This window comes from Pan troglodytes, chromosome 6 (assembly GCF_028858775.2).
Source record: "Pan troglodytes isolate AG18354 chromosome 6, NHGRI_mPanTro3-v2.0_pri, whole genome shotgun sequence".
Lineage (NCBI taxonomy): Eukaryota > Metazoa > Chordata > Mammalia > Primates > Hominidae > Pan > Pan troglodytes.
In genome coordinates, this window is record NC_072404.2 from 152,638,334 (window position 1) to 152,657,991 (window position 19,658).

At 36.6% G+C, this 19,658-nt stretch overlaps 1 protein-coding gene and 1 non-coding gene across 3 annotated transcripts in view; one reads left to right on the top strand and one right to left on the bottom strand.

Moving 5' to 3' along the window:
* The window catches only part of PTN (pleiotrophin), a 127,637-nt gene that overhangs the window by 47,725 nt on the left and 60,254 nt on the right, over positions 1–19,658 (bottom strand). The window lies entirely within an intron of this gene.
* Positions 12,088–12,163, top strand: LOC112209893 (small nucleolar RNA SNORD81). Its single transcript, XR_002944882.1, has one exon. It is a non-coding gene; the product is annotated as a small nucleolar RNA SNORD81 (small nucleolar RNA).

Here is a 19,658-nt window from a genome sequence, read left to right on the forward strand (position 1 = left end):
AATAGAATAATCTAAAGTTTCAGGTGAGAAATCAAGAGACCAGTGTGAAGTATATAGGTCAGTTTAGTAATAAAAGAAGAAAGTATGGTATAGATGAGCTGAAGCCCCAGAATTATCATTAGTATCAGCAACTATTTCGTAGACCACCTACTATATGAAAGATAATATCCCAAGTTATGAGGGAGATACAGATGGGAATTACATGTGATATTAGAAACCCTACAAGATTACAGGCTCATTAAGAGGATTCAGCCAATAAGATTATATACCACATCTTTGTGCGAGACATAAAAATGCTGTAACTAAAAGCAAAGTGTTTATGATAATATTCTTGCCAAAATCTCTTGTGGGAAATTAAAAGGACACTTCTCAACTTTTGGCAGTGAATCTTTTTTTTTTTTTTTTTTTTAATTGTATTGGCAAACTGAATTAGGTTCTGAAGGCAAGACTCTCTAGTATTGGCAAGTTGCAAATAAATGCCCCATGTTGACTAAAAACACAAATCCATAATCATTCAACCTAACTCAGTAAGAAACCACATTTAAAAATGTATAGATCTCAGCTTCAAATGAAAAGGTATTTCTGTCATGATTCTACCACATTTTCATACCCTTCTGAAACAACTCAGTATAGCGTTACTAGCCACTGACTTCAGATGGCATTTCTAATAACTGGCGGCTTTATTTGTTCAGATGAAGTGACTCAATTAAAAACATAATTAACAAAACAGCATGCAGGTTTTCAAATTCACTGCCATACAACTAAGCAAATGGTGTCCCACATTATTATGTATTTGGGAGGAAGAAACAAATAACTATTGTTTGGCTGATCTTGGTTATGTTTGTGAGGCAGAAATGTCGCAGGTCAGCATCAAGCCCCAACTCAAAGAAAAACCTCTCCTACAAAGGTCAAACACCTAATGAAAGTGTCCATCTGGGAAGTGAGAATTTTGAAGACGGATCTAAATTTGTTAATTGATCTGTTACAGACTATTAAATTTGTGCCAGAAAAGGAATTGATTATTGCAAGGCAAGTCCCTGAATGACCCTAGAGACCCAGCTCTTCCTCCTTTCTCTAATGTAGTTCAAGGGCAACTGCAGAACGTGCTGGGAATGCAGCATCCTGAGATAAAGAGAAACTATGAGAACAGTCCAGCCTCTGTTCTCATCCGTCTTAGAAGACGATGTCCTGCAATGCTTTAGCTCGGAAATTCCGGTTACCCCTGGATATAAAACCAGGGTGAAATGGGTTTTGAGGGCCCCTCAGCTGCAGTGTGATACGGGGCACATGTACGCAAGACTTCACCTGCCTTGGGCAGTTTTCATGAGGTTGGGGACCTGGCTTGCCATTGATTCCAGGCTTCTATTGTCCCTTGCTGCCTGTCTGTGAGTAATATAGTTGCTTTGCTTCACTTGTGTGAGTGTTTTGTTTCACCAGACTCATGCAAGTTAACTAATACTGGTGCATGGTATTGATGAAGTCTTTAGAGTCCTCTCCTAGGATGTATACCAGTGCACAGAGAACTTGCTTCACAATTATTGCTTTTAACAGAAAAAAAAAGATCACAAAAAATATTTACTCAGTAAAGTTTGATTGTGTCTGAAAAGCTGTACCAGTTTTCTCAGTTTGATACTTAGAAATATCAGAGCCTTAATGAAATAGTATTCTATTTACAATCCAATGGACTCACTCAAAAAAACTACCAGAATTGATAAGTGAGTTTAGTAATGGGTTACAGGATTCAAGGTGAGTACACATATATAAATTATACAACTATATGTTTACAAAATATGTATCTGTCAAATGAATTTTATCTACAACACATAAAGAATATTTACAAGTCAATGGTAATAAGAACACTTAATAAAAATCATGGGCAAAAAAACTGGACACTTTATCAAAGAAGATACACAGATGGCAAATGAGCATGTGAAAAGACGCCCAGTGCTATTAGGAAAACTCTTCAATATGATATCACTATGTAGCCCACTCAACTAACAAAAATTCACAGACTGACCAAACCAAGTGTTGGCAAAAATGTGGAACTTTAACTCTCATACTTTACTGGTAGGACTATAAAATCATTGCAACCACTATTGAACACATTTTAGACTTTCCTTAAGAATATTAAAATACACTTATCATACAACCCAGCCACTTTTCCCAAGAAAAATGAAAACTTAGGTCTGCACTAAGGCATACACAAATGTTTATAGCAGCTTGCTTTATTTGTAATAGCCAAAAATGGTAATAACCAAAATGTCTATCAACAGGTACATTGATGAATAAATTGTAGTATAGTCAAACAATGTTATCCCAAGCAAGAAAAAAAAATTTTTTGAGACAAGGTCTCACTCTGCCACCCAGGATGGAGTGCAGTGGCGTGATCATGGCTCACTGCAGCCTTAACCTCCCATGTTCAAACAATCCTCCTACCTCAGCTTCTCAAGTAGCTGGGACTACAGGCACACGTCACCACACTTGGCTAATTTTTCTATTTTTCATATAGATAAGGTACCACTATGCTGCTGAAGCTGGTCTCAAACTCCTGGGTTCAAGTGATCCTTCTGGCTAAGCCTCCCAAAGTGCTTGGATTATAAGCATGAGCCACCATGCCCAGCCAAAAAATAGATAGATAGATAGATAGATGATAGATAGATAGATAGATAGATAGATGCAACAGCATGTTGCATGATCTAAACTAAAATGTTAAGCATAAATTCATTTTTAAAAAAAGACTACTAATCAAAAAGCCAGATTGTCACATTAGATAAACAAGCAAGACCCAATTGTATGCTATCTAGAAGAGATCTATTTTAAATATATATATTTTCTAAAAGGTTGAAACTGAAAGGATGGGAGAAGTTATTTCACAGAAATAGTCATGAGAAAGATCATGTGGCCCTAACAGTATTAGTCAATTTAGACTTCAAAATAGAATTTACAAAATAAAGAGGGTTATTTTATAATTAGGTTTATATTGATCTGAAAAACATAACAATACCAAATTAATTTGCAAACAACAAACTTTCAAAATACAAGGATTAACTTGGCCGGGCAGGGTGGCTCACACCTGTAATCCCAGCACTTTGGGAGGCCAAAGCAGGTGGATCACTTGAGATCGGAGCTTGAAACCAATCTAGCCAACATGGTGACACCCCATCTCTACTAAAATTACAAAAACTTAGCCGGGCATGGTGGCACACACCTGTAATCCCAGCTACTCAGGAGGCAGAAGCAGGAGAATTGCTTGAACCCGGGAGGCAGAGGTTGCAGTGAGCCGAGATCACACCATTGCACTCCAGCCTGGGTGACAAAGTGAGACTCCATCTCAAAACAATAATAATAATAATAATAATAATAATAAAATAAAGAAACGGACCAATCCAGAATCATAATCTGAAATTTAAAAACAAACTGAGAAATTCACATGAGTAGAAAAAAGTCAGTATGAATGAACCTGACCTGATACCAAAACCTGAAAACATATTACAAGAAATTATATACCAATATCCTAATAAACAAAAACATTAAAATCTTTTAAAAATATTATTAAACCAAGTCCAACAAATAGAAAGCTAAAGCTAATAAATCATAGCTAGTGATGTTTACTCTAGGATGCAAGGCTGATTTAACAATTGAATGTCCATGTATTTTGCCACTTTAATACAATACTGAAATAATGGAGAAAAATCGCATGGTCATCTAATCAGTTAGAGGAAAATATTTGATCACACTCAATATTATTTCCTGATGAAATTAAGATGCACCAAAATTAGAAAACTGCTGTATTAAAATTTTCTTTTAAATTGGAATTTAATAATTACCCAGGTATGTTCATAGAATTTCAGAAAAGCTTCCAGAGGAGCATAATTTTGAGTTTAGTCTAATATAGCAGATTAAGTTAGAAGAGGAAGGACCTTCAGGAAAAGATGTAGATTTGAGCAAGTGTGATCTATTTCAGAAGTCAACAATTAGTTAAATATTGCTGGAGCATCCATGAGAAAAATTGGAAATAAATAAACTATAGAGATAGAAAAGACTAAGCTTATGTTTCTTGCTTGTCATATACAAGGGTTACGTAAAAAATTTAGTGATGCTATATTTTAAGAAATATGGATCCATGAAGAATTTTGAACAAGAAAGGCCACTATTAGATGTGAATTTCTGAAAGAACACTCAGCAGGCAATAAGCAGAGTGAGTGGAGGTTGATGAGGCTGAAGCCAGAAAGGCTGACAGAGGGCCACTTGACATAGTACAGGTCAAACATTACAGACTTAAACTGTGACTTTGAAAAAAGTTGCTGAGAAGAAAATAAGTTAAATTTTTTAGGAGATAAACTTATTGGACTTATCAAATCAATTGAATATTTGATGAAAGGAGAAATCTAGGATATCTCCCAGATTTCTGATCCTCAATCCAGAGATAAATTGTCAACATACAGAATATGGGTTCATAAACGGCTCCCTAAGTAATGCATGCTATGAGCTATACTAAGGAAAACAGTCTAAGCATCTGACATATGTTAAACATGATTTAATTTTTAGAAAATCTAATTACTTACATTCTTTTACTCTCTCTACTTTTAATATTAATAATTATGGCTTACGTAAGTAAGTAAAGTTAAGGAAAGGTAGTAAAGTTCTGTTTGGATACATTTAATTTAAGATGCCAGTAGGACATCTGGGTTGAAATAGTTGGTAGGTATGGCTCTGGAAGAGAGCTCTAGTCTGGAGATAGAAATTAAAGCATTGTCAAAATATATTTGAGTAAGTAGGAGGATTTAGTATTGCCCAAGGAGACTATAGAATAAGAAGACATAGAGTAAGGACTGAAGAAGTAAGCAAGAGGCGAGAATTCTAGTTATATAAGTGAATTAGGGGACTTAAGGGTAGCAGCCAGAGGAGTAATAAGACACAAGCAAAGAGAGCAAACAGAAACCATGCAAACTGGGGCTGTGCGTGGTGGCTCATGCCTGTAATCCCAGCAATTTGGGAGGCCGAGGCAGGTGGATCACTTGAGGCCAGGAGCTCAAGACCAGTCTGGCCAACTTGGCAAAACCCCGTCTCTACTAAAAATACAAAAAAAAAAAAAAAAAAAAAAAAAGCTGAGTGTGGTGGCACGGGCCTGTAATCCCAGCTACTTGGGAGGCTGAGGCCCAAGAATTGGTTAAACCTGGGAGGCAGAGGCTGCAGTGAGCTGAGATTGTGCCACTGCACTCCAGCCTGGGCAACAGAGCAAGACTTTGTCTCAAAAAAAAAAAAAAAAAAAGGAAATTTTCAAAAAAATAAGAATGAAGACCAAGGCCAAATTCTTCAGAGAGGTGCTCCATAGGGATTAGCAATTAGCAATAAAAAGCCACTAATAACCTTAATGAGAGGAGTCTTAATGAAATTGTGAAGTTAAAATATCACATAGCTGTCTCAGAAACAATCATTCATTTAAGATAACATTGGTTTGGAGACTATTTCTTGACTACTGGATAGCCTGTGTGATTCAGCCAAGTTATGTTAGAACAGCCTAATAAATATGCCACGTGACCTAATGAAAGTCTTCAAGAGCTCATAGAATATAAAGGAAAAGACTGTCCAATGTCAAGGGACCAAGTGCCAACTATAAGGGGGCTGGTATCACTCAAAAAAAAAAACTTAGAAATAGAATCCTATGTATTTCTTTCAGATTTTGGTTAAAGCGATAAAGCTTTTACTCATAAAAGAGTAAGAAATAAGAGACCATCTCACTGCTTCCATTTATGATTCAAGGAGTTCAAGGAACAAAACCATCTACTGTGTGCTTTTATAAAGCTCTAAGAATGATACCTACACCTCTCTTCAGAACCCCTTGCTGTGCAAGGCTACTCTCAGGGCCAGTAGCGTGGACCTCACCCAGGTGCTTGTTAGAAATGCAGACTCTCAAGCCTTACTCCAGCACTTTCGAATGAGAATTTCCATTTTGACGAGATTAAGATCCCCAGCTGAACTGTTATTTCTGCACATGAAAGTTTGAGAAACTCTTCTAAACCACAATTTCTTTAAGAATAAAAAATTTCAATATTTGGTAATTATTTGCTAATTTATTTATAGCCCAACGTCTTCAGATAAGGGCTTAAGACACTTTTAAAGATATATATGCACTCTAGAACAATTTAAAAGTAAAAAAATAATAATAAAGACCAAGGGAAATAGGAATAGGAACATTTAATAACCAATATGTATGAAAGACTTTGCCTGTGCTAAGAGCTTTATATCTTTTATTTTCACAATAACTTTAGACAGTAATCAATATTATTTCAGTTTTACAGGTGAGGAAAATGTGAGTTAGAGAATTTAAGTAACTTGCCTAAGATTACAAAGTGTTAGAAACAGGGTTTGAACTCAGGCCTGCTTAACACCAAACTACACCTGTGCTCTCAATCACAAAATTAAACAGTAAGGTCAAAATATAAAACCTGTGTGTACTCAAATCTATTTATAATGACTTACTCTGCATTTGGCTTTAAATGTTCTAGAAGCTCATGTGAATAGAAAATATCAGTGATTACAACATTCAGAAAGTCTGTATTTAATTTTCTGCCTGTCATAACATTAACTGTGTGGTAGAAGAGAGCTATCACTTTTGTTTTTAGAGAAGCTATGTATTCTTACAAAAGTATGAGCTATGTAAGACCTCAACAGAATGAACTGCATACCATGACAGTAAGGCCCTGTTTCTTAGCTAATGTGTGTATACAATATATCCAGAGAGTTTTTAATATTGTAGCATAATCTTATACAAATAGATGACTTTAATTTATTATTTTTAAATAGATGACTGATAATTTATTATTCTGAACTAGAAAATGAGGAGGTAGGTGTACAAGCAGTAGCAGAGAAGCAGAACAGAGAGTCACGAACTTACTCCCTCATCATGTCCGTCAGCCATGATAGTCAGAGCAGCCAGCACCTTAGGCTTTTTGGAGGCCATTAAAAATATTTGAGATATAAAGAAAAAAAATGATGTAACTAAAACAAGAAAATACCAACAGTTGAATTAATAATGTGATTAAAAATGGGTACACAACAAAGCATTACATTAATAAAGTATGACATTTAACAATCAGAAAGTTTGCTATATTTAAAAGTCATCTTTAGATTAAATTTTCTCTCTTTGCAAGGATTTTTCAATATACTTAGTGATGATCTAAAAATAAATTAGTTGGAGGCAAATAATTTCCAAAAGCAAAATCGCAAATAATTTCTACCCCAGAAAATGTAGGTTTGTATGTGTGTGTATGGAGACATATGTATCTCCCACAAAAATATTAGAAGTCCTGGCCCTTAGCATAGGTACCAAAGTGAATGAGGATAAGGCTACTTGATTTCCAGAGCTCCTAGTTTCTCCGCTGTCTGTAATTTAGGTCGTGTGCTAGGCTAGAGTGGAGCAGGAAATATCAAAGAGCCTGAAGGCTACCCCCTCCACTCCCACCTCCACTCCACAAATGATGTAAAATCCCATCCCACACAGTTCCCACACTGCTGGGAAGTGTCCACATGGGTACTAAGGCACAGCAAGGTAAAGATGAGATGTGTATTTTCTTGGTTTAGCTGGCAAAAAATAGGTTATTAATGCCTGGTTCCATACGAGGAACAAAACCCTAGAATAATCGAACAATTGCCCAGGAAGCCATTTGGATTGAAGTTAGCTACTCCTTCAAGAACGGAAGAGCTGAACTTGCCAGCTTTGATTTGCACGCCTTTCAGCTACTATTTCCAGCCGATTCAGTTCATACAACTCCAGCTTTCATTTAGGGCTGAGCTCATTGACTAAAAAAATAAAGAAGAACTGAAAAAGAGGAAAAAACGAGAAAAGAAATCAAGGAAAGGCTTCATTGATTATTCAGAGTGTGTTGCTTTGGGAAAGAGAAAAATCTTGTTAGAAGCCTGGCAAACTTACTTCATTAGAGACCTAGTGACATCTTCCAAAACTAGAACATTACATGAGCTTAGTTTAAAACTTCAAGTGGCCTTATAGTTTGATAAGGATACCCACCCCCATCCACTCTGCTACATTATTTGCATTCTTCACCATACTTTTCGCAATGGTGAAATATTTGCTACTAAAAAATATGCCAAAAGAAGGAAAGAAATGTGACTTATTAGAAATTAGAAATGCTAAAATCAGGGACGGTGATTCTGATCACTCACTGTATCCTTTCTAAAAGCCCACTTTTCTTTCCTTCTAACATGGTCATTTGGACCTCATTTTCACCATCCTCCTCCCTCATACACATAGTCCTACTCAATCTCCTTCTACCTAATGATTTAATGCATGCAGTGTTGATAAAATGAATGTGAAAATGAGCATCAGATTTTTTTTTTTTTTTTTTTTTTTTTTTTGAGATAGAGTCTCTGTCGCCCAGGCTGGAGTGCAGTGGCGCGATCTCGGCTCACTGCAAGCTCCGCCTCCCGGGTTCACGCCATTCTCCTGCCTCAGCCTCTCCGAGTAGCTGGGACTACATAAGCCCACCACCACTCTTGGCTAATTTTTTGTATTTTTTAGTAGAGACAGGGTTTCACCGTGGTCTCGATCTCCCGACCTCGTGATCCGCCCGCCTCGGCCTCCCAAAGTGCTGGGATTACAAGCGTGAGCCACCGCGCCGGGCCGAGCATCATATTTTATAATGGTATGTACGAATCGATTGCTTCCTGACCCTTCAGGAAGACCCTTCCCGGTCTTCTGAAGTTCTGCACAGTTACCATGTCAAAAAGGAAGAGGTCTTTTATTTTTCTTTCTTTTTTTTTTTTTAACTTTCTTTCCTTGGAAGCATCAAATGCTCCCACTCACTGACCTCTCTCTCTCTCAGAAATAATTAGCCTAAAGGCTAAAACTACCATGGAAATTTATCAAAGAGTAGCTAAAAGATCAAAATGGCTTGGTCATGCCAAATAAATCTCATTTAGTTCTCTGAGAAAGTGGTTAATAATAGTGATTTTATTGCCATAGAGTATCTTGGTTTCAGGAAATTATTTGACAAATACCCTGAAAATATACCACTAAGATAATGCTGTTTTCGTTAGACAATAATATTATGAGGTACATACACTGTTAGATGACTACATTCTGGAGAAGTCAGCTTGGAGAGGTGGCTACAAGAAGTTGATAGAAGATTCCCTCCTTCACCTGTTCCGTAAAGACTTAATAATTAGAATAAAAACATCAAAAGGATTCTAGTTCAAGCAGGAACATAAAATTGGAATAAATGTGGAATTACATTGGTGAGAGAATCAATATTAACTATATTCTCAATGAAGTAAATACTGACTTGAAATAAATTAACATCTAAGAATAACTTTCAAATCCTGCATTTGAATACATTTAAGTCAACAACTTAAATACATATTAGAAGATAACTTGTTTCACATTGGTTCATAGGATACACTGAAGGTATTACCTGACTACAAGTTTAATATATATATATATAAATGGTAAGTATACATAAAAAAGCAAAGCTAGTGAGCAAATCAGTACATTCCATTTTTGAGAAGCTCAAATTGGTAGAAAGTTCTTCCTTATATTGAGCTGGATTCTATACACTAAATTTCATTTAATTTTTCTCAGTGAGAAATGAGGTTGAATTCCTAGCAACTCATGCATAGATAATAGGATACAGAATTAACTCTGATTATAATATAATGTACCTGATGTGACTATGAAGCCGGAACTAACACTCAAATAGATTAGAGACTATTACCTTGCAGTTGCAAATTTTAACTGAATTTAAAGTAGTTGCTAACCTAGGCCAGGCGCGGTAGACCACGCCTGTAATCCCAGCACTTTGAGAGGCCAAGGTGGGCGGATCACCTGAGATCAGGAGTTCGAGACCAGCCTGGCCAACATGGTAAAACCCCATGTCTACTAAAAATACAAAAATTAGCCAGACATGGTGGCGTGTGCCTGTAGTCAGTCCCAGCTACTCAAGAGGCTGAGGCAGGAGAATCACTTGAACCTGGGAGGTGGAGGTTGCAGTGAACCGAGATGGCACCATTGCACTCCAGCCTAGGCAACAGAGTGAGACTCCACCTCAAAAATAAAAATAAAAATAAAGTAGTTGCTAACCTAGATCACAGTATTTCCTTTAGACCATATAATAACATCTTTGTTTAATTGGAGTGTAAATCCAGCAACTTCATGTATCTAGAAATATGTGTCCTATATCATCTTTCTACCCGTCTCCAGTAAAGTGCCTAGGCATATGGCAAATGGTGAATAAGTGAGTAAATTTTAAAGGACTGACCAGCCAAACCCAATGAAACAATAGCATGTGGCTGATACTCTTAGAATATCAATCACTATCTTTTGAATTTTATGTATATTCTACAGTCTTGGTTATCTGGTTTTCACATATGTAGGAAATAGAAGGAAGGAAAATAAATGCTACAGCCAAGTATATTGGTATCCAATCAAAATAAAAGAAAACATGGGGAAATTATTTTTTAAAACTCATATGCACCTAGTTTAGAGTCATTTAGGGTAGAGTCAAATAACCCCCAATAACTCAGTTTACCCTAATAGAAGCACCCACAGACTTCACAATACTGATATTAATTAAGATAGATAAAGTCATTGAGGTATATTTATAAGGCATTATGTAATCAGCAATATGGGAAAGTACTGCAGTACCTTTTATAAGACTATACCTACAAGGTTTGATAGTTGGAAACATTAGTACATAAAGGCATGAACCCTTAGCTCTCTAAACAAACCCCACTATTCATGGTTACTTGCTCCCTCTGGCCTACTGTTTCATTACACTTCTAGAAAATCTCGATAGCAACTCATGTTACCAGCTTCCAGCAAGGGATCTTTCTTATGATCAATTCCTATTTTCACCTCAATTATCATAATATCCAGAGGGGTAGAATAAGAACATCATATCCAACTTATGAATATGTAAACCAAATTAACACATGTAAGAGTAAAACAGGAGAAAAGTGAGCCAGTCTGTCCATCGAAGATAAATAATTTCTTTTTTACTTAATTATTCATTTAGACTGAACAAATTTATAGTGTGAATGCATAATAAATACCAGGTACCAGACTGAGTGAAGCACATATAGAGATAAGCACCTCGATTGGGAGAATACATAAATATTTGGAAGAATAGTTTCAGAATGAGTTAAAAATCAGAAGTTACCATATATATGGTACTAAACTTTCTTCTTCAAAGCATGTTTCCATACTTAGTTGGACTAAATAAGCCTTAACTAATTTTCAGCCCCCAACTGCTATGATTCTACCGTGCTCAATTCTACAAAATCACTGTGAGATAAACATGGCAGGCATTGTTAATTTGCAGTTAATAGACTATAAAATTGAAGATTTAATAGATTGCATAACTTACTCCCAACCACACAGATAGTTAATACCAAAGCCAGATCAGAACTTAACTTGATTTGAGTCCTAATTATTCTATTTATTATGTAAAAACTCTCATTCGTGTTTCATGAACATAATCATCAGCTATCCCATTTCATAGACTGAAATCTCTGTGCTATGTTTACAAAGCAGCACATTGAATAAACGAGGCTTGTTCCCCCAGATGATGTGATATTTGCTGTTTGGTTAGTAAAAATGTTTCTGCTGCCTCCTTTGGCATTTCACATGCACAATTTATGAACAATTTGCTGTCACCTCTACTTATAGTGCTTCTTTCAAATAACTTCTATTTCCAGAGGACTTGTAAAAAGTAATTTAAGTGGCCCAAACCTGATCACTATGTATATTTAAAGCTTGTCAGCTATTGTTGGTATGACATGGAGTTCCCTTCTGCTTAGGGTCACCCAGGATGTGAAATAAGTAAGACAAAATATGCATTTTTTTTTTTAGAGAATTTTAAAAAGGGAGTGACCTTAAGTTGGTCCTTAAACTCCTAATCCAACAACCAGAATTTGTTTAATTCTGTTATATACAAGATTCTGTGGACATATAAAATATACTATATGACCCTCATCCATAAAGAGCCTAAACTAAAACTTGAAGGTTTTCATGAACGTGTGACAGTGCCTATATTCAATATGACAAAATGTTCCATATAATTAAAAGTCTTACAAATACATGATGATCTCTCCTCAGTTTGAACTCTCTCACTGATCACTTGATGACAATAAAAGATCTGATATTGTGTCAAGAAAAAATAAAGAAAAAAAGGGCTTACATTGTATGTGCTCCAAAATGTCTATATTACAGTTCATTCTGAAGCCAGGGGGGGCGCTATTAGATGACTTATTTTCTTTAATAATGTTTTTTCCAGATTATAAAAGATATATATGATAATCACTTTCAACACTTGAGTTCCCCTAGAAAACCAACCAGAAAAATCTATTGACTAAGCAAAGCTAATTTTATTAAACCTACCGCAGCAGCAAAGAGGATAACCTTGACTACATCTTAGTGTCTCAGAAGGAATAGGTAAAAGAGGATATTTCCAGGGCTTTGGGGTCAAGTCTCAAGTGGTATAAGTTGAATCTTTCAAAGCAGACAATTGATTAGGATTCAGCAAAGTTCATATTATAATAGTTTAGTGAGATGAAGGTCTCAAAGTGAGTCTTCATAAATGAATTGTTTAATAAACAAGCTGTTGCCCCAAATAATTTGCTCAGATGAGTTAATTATTTGGATATATTGGCGTTCAAAAATTTTATGATACAACAAAGTTATGAATTGGTTATACTGCCTCATTTTCCTGGCCAAACATTTGCTAAAATAATGAGAGTAACTCAGGAGCTCTGCCTGGTTTTCATCTCAATTTTGTCCCTCAGTTCTCAGGAGACATGAAACACACCTTGCCCACCCAGTTTTCTAATATGTTAAATGTGATTTGTAATTATTATTTATGCTTTAAAGGATATCTGACTACATTCCAGGGGCCTCCAATGAAAACAACACAGATTTTTATCATCAGATGTATTTACTGAATTTTATCTAAAGCTAAATGTGTTTTTTAAATTTAGCATTGGGACCTTAAAATCAAAGAATAAATATTTGCATAGAGATGGAAAGAAAAAAATTGCTTCTCAGCCTTTTGGCTAAGATCAAGTGTAGAGATGGAAATAAACATTTATTTGGGGGGAAGAAACTTTTATCTGAAGTTTGAAAACTTTAGACCTATTATTCCTCAAGAAAACTAAAGTTATACATAACGTATTGATTAATAATGATATTATTAGGGGAAAAGACTTTCAGTAAAAGTACAACAGGGGCAAAATCATACCTTCTGCTGGATGGTGGATTTAATTTTAAAACGCCAAGAGAATACTTCAAATCAGATAATAACAAAAGCCTCCACACTGAATAATAATATAAACCTCCCCACTGAAATAATGTTAAGATTACTATTTATTTTGCACTTACATGCAGGTGCTATGGTAAGATGTGTTTATATGCACACATAGTCTTATTTAATCATTGCAATCACCTTGCGAAGTAGGTAGTATTATTACCATTTACAGATGGAAAAGAGAATCAAACAGGTTCAGCATGTCACTCAACTCAGGAGAAGAGGTAAAAGCAAGAATCAAACTTGGTATATTTGACTCTAAACATATTCTCAAGATTGATAAAAGAAGGGAACATAGCTATTGTCATGAAATTAGAGCCTTGGTATTGAAATGTGATCTCTCAGCACCCTAGCACTTTATCTCTCAAATGACTTTACACTGGAGGGTTTCTTTTTTATCAAAGGGAAAGAGCAGTCCTGTGAATCATTGGAAGAGAACTTTGGCTTTCAGGTGTGTGTTAGGCAGAATTAAAAGATACTCCCAAGAACACACGACTTCTCTTATCGATCGAGCAACCACGAATCCAAGTGTTGCTGTAAAGGGATTTCACAGATGACATTAAGGTTCCAAATCAGTCAACCTTAAAATAGGGATATTATCTAGGTGACCCTGACCTAATTACATGAGGCCATTAAATCTGAGTCTTGTGGTCAGAGACAGAGAAAGTCAGAAATTTCAAGTGTGAGAGGGAGCTGGCCCAAGGAAATTCTACTGGCTTTGAGATGGAGGGATCACGTGGCAAGGATGGTCTCTATGAGCTAAGTGGCCCACAGCTGACAGCAAGGAAAGAGGGACCTCATTCCTGCAACTGCAACAAACTAAATATGGCTGATGATCTGAATCAGCTTGTAAGTTTGCTGTTCCCCAAAATTTCCAGAAAGAAGCACAGTTCAACCACCATCTTGATTTCAGTTTCAAGACCCTGAGAAGAGAACTCAATCACATCATACCTGAACTTCTGATTTACATAACTGTGAGTTAATCATAAGAATCGTTTTAAGTCATTACATTTATAGTAATTTGTTATATGGTGTATTAGTCCATTTTCATGCTGCTGATAAAGACATACTGGAGACTGGGCAATTTACAAAACAAAGAGGTTTAATTGGACTTACAGTTCCACATGGCTGGGGAAGCCTCATCATCATAGTGGAAGGCAAGGAGGAGCAAGTCATGTCTTACATGGATGGCAGCAGCCAAAAAGAGAGAGCTCCTACAGGGAAACTCCCCCTTTTAAAACTGTCAGATCTCTTGAGGCTTATTCACTATCATGAGAACAGCATGGGAAAGACCTGCCCCCATGATTCAATTACCTCCCACCAGGTCCCTCCCGCAACATGTGGGAATTCAAGATGAGATTTTGGTGGGGACACAGCCAAACTGTATCATATTGCAATAAAAACAAATGGTGTTCTAAATACTTTTCGGAAACAAGGGTTAACCTGTGATTAAGACTTTAATGGGTATTTCTGGTTAACTTGAAAGTGAGCTTGCTTTATCTGTAAAAAATATAATCAATTTCCTACAAACACATTTGCAAGAAAATGTCAATAGTAGTAGGTTCATCAAATTCCTCTGGTCATCTGATCATATGGAATTATAAATAAATAATGGTTATATTAATAATATGTAAGTAATGCTTTAGAGTGTCCAATGTATTACCACATTCATTGTATCACCTGGACCTTATTATAACCAAGTTGAGTAGACAAATTATTATTATTATCTCTTCTTATAGTGCAAGAAATAAATACATAGGACAAGTGACTGACTCAAAACCAACTTCAAGAATTTGGAGGTGAGCTGGGGTGGCCAGTAGATGACATTCAAGGGCTTTTGACTTCCCTCAAAACCACATTTTATTTTCGGGGCTGACTTAAAATGTTTCGGCAAAACATGGGGTTATGTTCCCCTTTCCTATTCTCTTCCAATTAAAAAAAAAAAAAAAACAACATATATTTTTACTTGAAATAAGTGTTTTTTCACCCTCATCAACCATTTCTCTTCATCACACAATGTGGAACATTTGAAAGGTATTTTTTAAGCAATATTCAAACTGGGTTTGTAAAAGTTTGAACTATGGTTTCAAAATGATTGAAGCTGAATGATGAAAAATTGTCAATAACCAATATGGGATCATTAAATATATCTATAAAATGTGAGTTATAGCTATGCACAAAAATTGTGATATATATTTATTCCCATGAGAAGTTGTTTATTCTGTCTGTATACTACAAAGCCATTTGTTTAAAAAAAGTACGTAAGTGTACATACACATTCACACACATGCACACATATGCAATATGCCCATTTTTTGAAAGAAGTTACCTGTGGAATGTGGGGCATTTAAAAATTACTTTTCAAAATTTTCTACATTTTATAAATGCTATATTTTATACTACATGTTTATTATCAGAAAAATGGCACTAAAGTCATTTTCATTTCACAAAATAATTTGATTGAAACTGTGCCTCAGTCTAGTTGTATCAAAGCAACATTATTATTATTAAATATCCAAGAGTCTTTATGAAAGTTGAGAATTAAATGTAGAGCAAGGCTCACATCTTCATCAAATCACTCTTTGTTCACATGAAGGCAGCTGAGCACCTGTACCTCACAGCTTGGGCATCTACAGCTTTACTGACCACTGCCTACGGGTCTCTCATTGTCCTTGACCACCAGTTTTGACTTGAGTATCAAGTGCCAGTTGACATCCCCAACGGCATCCCAGATGTGGTCAGACACTCAGAGTACCCAAGTGAGCCTGAGGCAACACTTATGTCCTCTGACGTAAGCGCTGACTCCATTTTTTCAAAGCTCCTACTGAAGTAAGTTGAGGGAAATTGTCTTACTTTACTTTCTCCTTCATATACTATGAAAATGCCATACTCTGAATTGAGTCCCATCTGAATTGCTGAAACATAAATTTCTAGCCAGAGGCAGTGAAATTAGAATGACTGCGGGTTCTTTTGACATACTTGAGAAGTAGATGTAACTTGGCTAGGGTTTCAACCCCTCACCTTTATTGGAATTAGATCCTTTGGCATCCTCCTCTAGTAACCCAATGGCATTCAGTCTCTGTGTTCCCTTGTGTCTGCAGAATAAAACTAGGATTCTGATAAAGTATGAGAAACCGTCAGTCTTTGCCTGCCCTGAACCAATAAAAATGCACATGAATTTTGCTACTTTATGTTCATTGCCACTGATGTAAAATATGGTCATACCTTGTCATTGGTGGGGGATTGGTTCCAGGAGCCCTGTGGAAACCAAAATCCATGAATGTTCAAGTCCCTGATATAAACCAGTGTAGTATTTGCTTATAACCCACACACATCATCTGCATACTTTAATCATTTCTAGATTATTTATAATACTGATAGGATTTGGCTCTGTGTCCCCACACAAATCTCACCTTGAATTGTAGTAATTCCCATGTCACGGGAGGGACCTGGTGGGAGGTAAGTGAATCATGGGGGAGGGTTTTTCCTATACTGTTCTCACGGTAGTGAATAAGTCTCATGAGATCTGATAGTTTTATAAAGGAGAGTTCCCCTGCATACACCCTCTTGCCTGCCACCACGTAAGACGTCCCTTTGCTCTTCCTTCGTCTTCTGCCATAATTGTGAGGCCTCTCCAGCCATGTGGAACTGTGAGTCCATTAAACCTCTTTCCTTTATAAATTACCCAGTCTCAGGTAAGTCTTTATTAGCAGCATGAGAACAGACTAATACAAATGCCTCATACAATGTGAATGCCATGTAAATGGCTGCTATACTGTATTGTTTAGGGAATAATGACAAGAACAAAAGTCTGTACATGTTCAGTACAGATGCAACCATCTGTTTTTCTCTCCTGAATATTTTCAATTCAGGGTTGGCTGAATCCACACATGTGGGACGCACAGAAAGGGAGGGCTGACTGTATTCCATTTAGGGTCAAGTGGGTGGGTGAGTTTTGGCATGTTGGTGGGGTCGTTTTCCAAAAGGAAAAAAAAAGTAATCAAAATGTGAAATAACACAGTATTTTAGAAACTTGAAAAAGAAAATAACTGAATCTTTAGTCCTAACACCCTATCAGAATTTTTAATTTCTAATTACCTTCTATCCTTTACCCACATGCATATTCATTCATTTTTACATAGTTGCCATCTCATGACACTTACCATTTTGCATTCTTATCAAAATGTAATAAGCCACAAGGCTTTCCTTTCCTCAAACCACTCCTGGTCTTCTGAATTGGTTAACATAAGTTGGGTCTTGTGATGGAGCTGAACACCTGAATTGGCTTAGGCCTAAAACTGCTCAACAGCGAAGTTGAGAGACGAAAGAGAAAAGGTAGAATCCATAAATAGATGGAGTGAAACTACCTCCTACTTCCTGACTGACGGGATGAGACACAGGTGATTGAAGCTAGTGTGCGCGCATAAGGGGTAGCCATCCTTCCACCTCCCAAGCAGTATAACTATACTGAGGAAGAATTTAAAAAGCAAACACCCCTAAATACCTTTAGAAGTTATTCCTCATGTGATTGATAAAGTTTCTGGGCTAGCATACTTGAAATGCTAGTAATTAGAGTGGAGTTACTTGCGCAGGGTGCTGAGGAAGACAGAAATATTTTATCTTGGAATGTGAAGCTGTGGATGATTCTACCATACTCAGCATCATAAAGATGGCAAACTCATGTCCTGACTTTACTTTTTTTAAAAATAGACTGTATTTCTAGCACAGTTTTAGGTTCACTGCAAAACAGAGTGGGAAATAGAGATTTCCTGTATACTCCCTGCCGCCGCACATGCATAACCTCCCCCGTGATCAGCATCTCCCACCAGAGTGGTACATATGTTATAATTAATGAACTTTCATTGACACGTCATCACTCAAAGTCCATATTTACATTAGGGTTCATTCTTGGTGTCGTACATTCTATGGATTTGGACAAATGTAGAATGTATCCACCATTATAGCATCATACAGAGATGTTCCACTGCCCTAAAGACTGTCTGTGCTATGACCTCCCTTTTTAAATGGAATTATTTAAAATTGAAGGGAAAAAAGTTTTGATATATCATGCAAGCAAAAAATGTTGATGGAGTATTGCAAGTATATCTTGAGTCTGTTCTTACACATGTATTTACAGAGTTTCTCTTTGTCCCCTTTTATTTTACTTCCTAGAAAGGAATAATACTCATTTAGGCAAAAATTTAGATACATAAAGCCTTCCATATTTTAGACCTTAGTTGCAAGCTGATTTCTTTTTATTATTGTTGTTGTTATTTTTTGCAGCTTAGCTGGATGGGGAGTTCTTCATTCTAGCCATAGCTCGGGTGTTGAATACAGTCTGCTTAGGTCCTTAGTAGGGCTGGTGATGGCCCATGAAGTGCCCTTGAACAAAATTTCAGAAGGCACCTCTTCCTCCAGGTGAACACAAGCCCACACAGGAGTACACTGGGCATCATACAGAGAAGTTCTCCCGACTCTCTCTCTGGCTTGGGCAGCCTTGTGCAGAGCACAATTTCCATCATGATGGACAATAGCCTTGGTCCTGACATTTAAGTTTCCTTTTAAAATTTAGACTCTGTCTGCTTTGCTTGGCAGTCAAGTATCTAGTCTGAAGCCAAATTAGAATCACCTACTCCCTACCAGGCCATCTCATGCCCCACCAAGAGAGTCTGGCCTGTTAGCAAGTTTCTCTGCCATCCACCTCAGCCACCAGAAAACAGGCCAAGTTGCAGTTACTGAAAAGCCCAGTATAGATTGTGTCCTGAACTCCCCTCAGTGCTTCTAGCTACGTATCCTTGTGGCATGTGTATTTGTACATTTGGAGAAATACGTGGAAGGCAAATAAAGATGTACGCCATTTCCATTAGCCAAATTATTTGAAATAGTAATAAAGATGGCTGTTTTAAGTGGGTGTGGGATTAGGTATGGGTGTCAGATATCACTGCTGTTTTGTTTTTCTTTTTTTATATAAAGTGGCTCACAGAATTTTAAGTTAGAACTCATGCTTTCAGAGAGTCTGGCAAACAATAAAAAAGAAATAAAATAACTTGCCCTGGGTCACCCATCTGGTGACTTATGTTGATGACAGAGTCAACCTTGTATCCCAACAATCTAGATCTCTCCTGTCTAACACAGTAGTCACTAGCCACTTATGGCTATTAAGCCCACGAAATGTAAGTAGTCAGACTGGAAATGTACTATAAGTGTGAAATACACATCAGATTTTAGAGACTCTATGAACAGAAAAAGAATGTAAAAATATCTCAAATATACTTATTCATTCAATCAGTCATTACACATAGAACAATGAATAGCACAGGCTCAGTCCTGGCCTCTGTGGAG